The sequence below is a fragment of the Nerophis ophidion genome, linkage group LG18, assembly GCF_033978795.1.
Source record: "Nerophis ophidion isolate RoL-2023_Sa linkage group LG18, RoL_Noph_v1.0, whole genome shotgun sequence".
NCBI lineage: Eukaryota > Metazoa > Chordata > Actinopteri > Syngnathiformes > Syngnathidae > Nerophis > Nerophis ophidion.
In genome coordinates this window covers 7,190,040-7,195,683 of record NC_084628.1, presented here as the reverse complement: position 1 = coordinate 7,195,683, position 5,644 = coordinate 7,190,040, and the positions used below count along the sequence as shown (strand labels likewise).

Genomic DNA, 5,644 nt, shown 5'->3' with positions numbered 1-5,644 from the left:
ATACATAGTCTTCCCAACGTGTCCTGGGTCTTCCCCGTGGCCTCCTACCAGCTGGACGTGCCCTAAACACATCCCTAGGGAGGCGTTCGGGTGGCATCCTGACCAGATGCCCGAACCACCTCATCTGGCTCCTCTCGATGTGGAGGAGCAGCGGCTTTACTTTGAGTTCCTCCCGGATGGCAGAGCTTCTCACCCTATCTCTAAGGGAGAGCCCCGCCACACGGCGGAGGAAACTCATTTCGGCCGCTTGTACCCGTGATCTTATCCTTTCGGTCATGACCCAAAGCTCATGACCATAGGTGAGGATGGGAACGTAGATCGACCGGTAAATTGAGAGCTTTGCCTTCCGGCTCAGCTTCTTCTTCACCACAACGGATCGGTACAACGTCCGCATTACTGAAGACGCCGCACCGATCCGCCTGTCGATCTCACGATCCACTCTTCCCCCACTCGTGAACAAGACTCCTAGGTACTTGAACTCCTCCACTTGGGGCAGGGTCTCCTCCCCAACCCGGAGATGGCACTCCACCCTTTTCCGGGCGAGAACCATGGACTCGGACTTGGAGGTGCTGATTCTCATTCCGGTCGCTTCACACTCGGCTGCGAACCGATCCAGTGAGAGCTTAAGATCCCGGTCAGATGAAGCCATCAGGACCACATCATCTGCAAAAAGCAGAGACCTAATCCTGCGGCCACCAAACCGGAACCCCTCAACGCCTTGACTGCGCCTAGAAATTCTGTCCATAAAAGTTATGAACAGAATCGGTGACAAAGGACAGCCTTGGCGGAGTCCAACCCTCACTGGAAACGTGTCCGACTTACTGCCAGCAATGCAGACCAAGCTCTGACACTGATCATACAGGGAGCGGACCGCCACAATAAGACAGTCCGATACCCCATACTCTCTGAGCACTCCCCACAGGACTTCCCGAGGGACACGGTCGAATGCCTTCTCCAAGTCCACAAAGCACATGTAGACTGGTTGGGCAAACTCCCATGCACCCTCAAGAACCCTGCCGAGAGTATAGAGCTGGTCCGCAGTTCCACGACCAGGACGAAAACCACACTGTACACCTTTATAACCTTTTGCCGTTGAAATCTGAAAATGGATACCATACTTGTAAAGTTCCAGAGCTTTGAAGAGTCACATCCAGACCGTACTGTATTTACACAACAAAGCAAGAGGGCCTCACGGTAATAACTTCGAAGGTATACGTTACCACATGTTGTTCACATGCCCTCGCAGCATTTACACGTTGGACACCAAAAAAGACTCTCCTACACACCTGCCTCCAGTTTTTCGGGCGTGGGAATGCAACCGGCCTCCCGCTGAGCACCAGTGGAGTTTGCCTGGAGGGGGCACGTGCGTTGTGAGCGTCTGGGGGTCCCCATGGAGAAGCTGTCATAGCCCGGAGGTCGACTTTTGTCACAGTAATGAGCAGCCTAATAAGAAGTTAAGCACGTGAAAGCCGGTAAATTAATGACTCTGGGGGATGAAAGCGGCGGTGAAATCATAGCAGCGGATTATAACATGCTTAGACTTGTTTGTGTCGGGACAAAAGGTGCAACATGGTTGCCGTGGTAACGGAAGAAGGCTCCCGACCAAACCGCCACTTCCCCAGGTAAGCTCCCCCCACCCCAAAAAAAGGCCTCCTGACCCCCTCACAACTTGTCACTTCCCACAAAGGCTAATCCGTCGCCTCCATTGTGTCCTGTTCACTCAGCATTCAGGCCCCTGCAGGCGAGACGCTGCTCTAATGTAAAGCCAGGATTGTAAAGACCTGGCTTTAACTTTATTAACCGGCTCTCCTTTTGAGGTGAAGAAGTCAGCCTTGACTCTTTACAAGTGGAACCAGTCGTTATGAAATCATCTTGGGTGGAGACAGTGGCTTTTTTTTCTGTTCAAAGTCTGCTTTCTGTGTGTGCACAAGCGATGCTGAGGGTTGATGAAAGGATGTTGATGGGCAGCAAACACAAGAGAGACACACTCCTGCTGGAAATGAGAGACACTCTTGTTTGCACAGACTCATTTGAGGCAAGTGAGAGGGAGTTAGTGGTCAGAGCAGGCGTCACCAACCTTTTTGAAACCAAGAGCTACTTCTTGGGTACAGATTAATGCGAAAGGCTACCAGTTTAATACACACTTAAATAAATTGCCAGAAATAGCCAATCTGCTCGATTTATTTTTCCTCCCACTTCCAAAGACATGCACCTGGGGATAGGTTGATTGGCAACACTAAATTGGCTACAATTTCCACTTGTAACACAATTTGAAGGATGCCAAAGAGCTTTTGCTTTTGGTTTTTTAGACACTGGAATTGGGGGAAAAGTGTACACCTTCTTGCTTGTATCGAAAACGTAACAGAGGCAGGTAAAGGCAATGTCATTTAATTCACCTGAACTCATTGGGTTATTTGTACGCTGCTTGTAAAAAAAACAGCATTTTTCTGCCTTTTGTAGTAAGTACTTCTGTTTATGAGACAACGTAAAAGGTTTGGCACATGGCAAAGCAAGAAATTCGACCCTGGTGGGACTCGAACCCACAACCTTTGAATGTCTTTTGTCAATGTGTAATGCCTAGAAGTCCAATGCGCTGTCCATTGCGCCACAGAGCCACACCACTAACATCATTCATGCCTATTATGGTGCCATTCACCTGAACTCAGCAGGCCCTTCTTCACTACATTTTGCTGTCTTTAGTTCCGAGTTGGGCTTCACGGTGGCAGAGGGGTTAGTGCGTCTGCCTCACAATACGAAGGTCCTGCAGTCCTGGGTTCAAATCCAGGCTCGGGATCTTTCTGTGTGGAGTTTGCATGTTCTCCCCGTGAATGCGTGAGTTCCCTCCGGGTACTCCGGCTTCCTCCCACTTCCAAAGACATGCACCTGGGGATAGGTTGATTGGCAACACTAAATTGGCCCTAGTGTGTGAATGTTGTCTGTCTATCTGTGATGGCCCTGCGATGAGGTGGTGACTTGTCCAGGGTGTACCCCGCCTTCCGCCCGATTGTAGCTGAGATAGGCGCCAGCGACCCCAAAAGGGAATAAGCGGTAGTAAATGGATGGATGGATGGATGGATGGATTAAAAAAAATGGGTATGTCTGTCTGTCATTCCGTCGTACATTTTTTTTCCTTTTACGGAAGGTTTTTTGTAGAGAATGAATGATGAAAAAACACTTAATTTAACGGTTTAAAAGAGGAAAAAAAATGAAAATTAAGTTTTGAAAAATAGTTTATCTTCAATTTCGACTATAATTCAAAATTCAATCCTTTTTTTTTCTTTTTTTTTTAATATATTTGTTTTTTTTTGTTTGTCATGAAAAAGGGAGGTTTTATTGTGTTTTTTCTGTTGATTTTTAATAAAAATGAATAAAAAATTATTCTGCGGCCCGGTAGCAATCGGTGGTTGGGGACCACTGATTCATTATTATCATTATTATATCATTCATTCAGGGACGGCGTGGCGCAGTGGGAGAGTGGCCGTGCGCAACCCGAGGGTCACTGGTTCAAATCCCCACCTAGTACCAACCTCGTTATGTCCGTTGTGTCCTGAGCAAGACACTTCACCCTTGCTCCTGATGGGTGCTGGTTGGCGCCTTGCATGGCAGCTCCCTCCATCAGTGTGTGAATGTGTGTGTGAATGGGTAAATGTGGAAGTAGTGTCAAAGCGCTTTGAGTACCTTGAAGGTAGAAAAGCGCTATACAAGTACAACCCATTTATTTATTTATTATGGGTAACGTTAGCTGTGATGCTAGCGGAGCCGTGCGAGAGAAGGTGCGAATCTGGTAACAAATGAAGGAAGAATTAATTCCCAAGAAAAACAGCAGGCGGTGGTTTGGCTTCAGATGGGAATATGTCGAACCGACGATGTAATTTGTCAAGTGTGGGGGAAAAGCGTTGCTACAAAAAGTAGCATCCATCCATCCATCTTCTTCCGCTTATCCGAGGCCGGGTCGCGAGGGCAGCAGCCTAAGCAGGGAAGCCCAGACTTCCCTCTCCCCAGCCACTTCGTCTAGCTCTTCCCGGGGGATCCCGAGGCGTTCCCAGGCCAGCCGGGAGACATAGTCTTCCCAACGTGTCCTGGGTCTTCCCCGTGGCCTCCTACCGGTTGGACGTGCCCTAAACACCTCCCTCGCTATATGGCTCGGTTGGTAGAGCGGCCGTGCCAGCAACTTGAGGGTTGCAGGTTCGATTCCCGCTTGTGCCATCCTAGTTACTGCTGTTGTGTCCTTGCGCAAGACACTTTACCCACCTGCTCCCAGTGCCACCCACACTGGTTTAAATGTAACTTAGATATTGGGTTTCACTATGTAAAGCGCTTTGAGTCACTAGAGAAAAGCGCTATATAAATATAATTCACTTCACTTCACATATACCTTATAGCAGTGGTTCTCAACCTTTTTTCAGTGATGTACCTCCTGTGAACATTTCTTTAATTCAAGTACCCCCTAATCAGAGTAAAGCATCTTTGGTTGAAAAAAAGAGATAAAGAGGTAAAATACAGCACTATGTCATCAGTTTCTGATTTATTAAAATGTATAAAAGGTGCAAAATATTGCTCATTTGTAGTGGTCTTTCTTGACTATTTGGAAAAAGATAATTAAACAATACTAAACAATATTCAGTTAACAGATTGTGACATTCCATAAATTATATAATACAAAAGAGTTTGTGAAGAAATTAGAAGTAATTCATGAACCTAAAGTGCCCCTCCTTTGGGGGATTGTAACTAGAATTCTAAACATTTCTTCACCAAAAATTTTTTTATTTATTTATATATATTTATGGAACATGTCCACAAAAAATCTGTCAACACTGAATATTGTTTTGCATTGTTTAATTATTTTTTCACAGTTTATGAAAAAATAATTGAATAATACTTCAGATTTTGTTGAAGTATTATTCAATAAATATATTTATAAAGTATTTTTGAATTGTTGCTATTTTTATAATATTTAAAAAAAATCTCAAGTAACCTTTGGCATACCTTCAAGTACCCCGAGGGGTAAGCATACCACCATTTGAGAACCACTGCCTTATATGAATAAATATCAGGGCCTTTTTTTAGAATTAATATAGAATGATTACATTTCTAACTTTCATTCATGATTTTATTTGAGAATGTCACCTTTTTGGCTAATGAAACATTCTTATAATTACTGTAGTCTGAATATTTGTTTTATTAAATATTTATAAATAATGTTTGCTATAATAATTATCCTCGCTAATCAGGCTATAGAAACATCCCACTGTTTTACAGCGATTTCCATTTATATACATACAAAATAATACAAGTTAAAAAAGTTTTTGTTCAATTCGGAGTCTCCCCCAGTTTTTATGAATAAGGTCAACATTTTAACCACATTTTTACTGACGGAATCAAAACATATACAAACTCCCAGTTATGATGTCATTCCACCTTAAGAGGCCAGAAGATAATATGTCTTTTAGGAAGTATTTTGGGGAGGATGAGAGCACAATTAGAGGAGCTTAAAGGAGGCTTGGGGGTAGACGCTGAGTCAAACTCACCACCTTGAGATTGAGCCGACCTGAGCACAGGTGTTGCACACCTGGGCCTTTTGGGTGTCACCTTTTACCCTCACCTGAGTGGGGGTCGGTGACCCTCTTCTCGCATAGTGGGGGAT

The 5,644-nt window shown here is 44.9% G+C and overlaps 1 non-coding gene across 1 annotated transcript; it reads right to left on the bottom strand.

The window, feature by feature from the left end:
• Nucleotides 1-2,519: 2,519 nt before the first annotated feature.
• On the bottom strand, nucleotides 2,520-2,615 carry trnar-ucu (transfer RNA arginine (anticodon UCU)). Its single transcript has 2 exons — nucleotides 2,579-2,615; nucleotides 2,520-2,555 (listed from the first exon to the last, which is right to left on the bottom strand). It is a non-coding gene; the product is annotated as a tRNA-Arg (tRNA).
• Nucleotides 2,616-5,644: the final 3,029 nt, after the last annotated feature.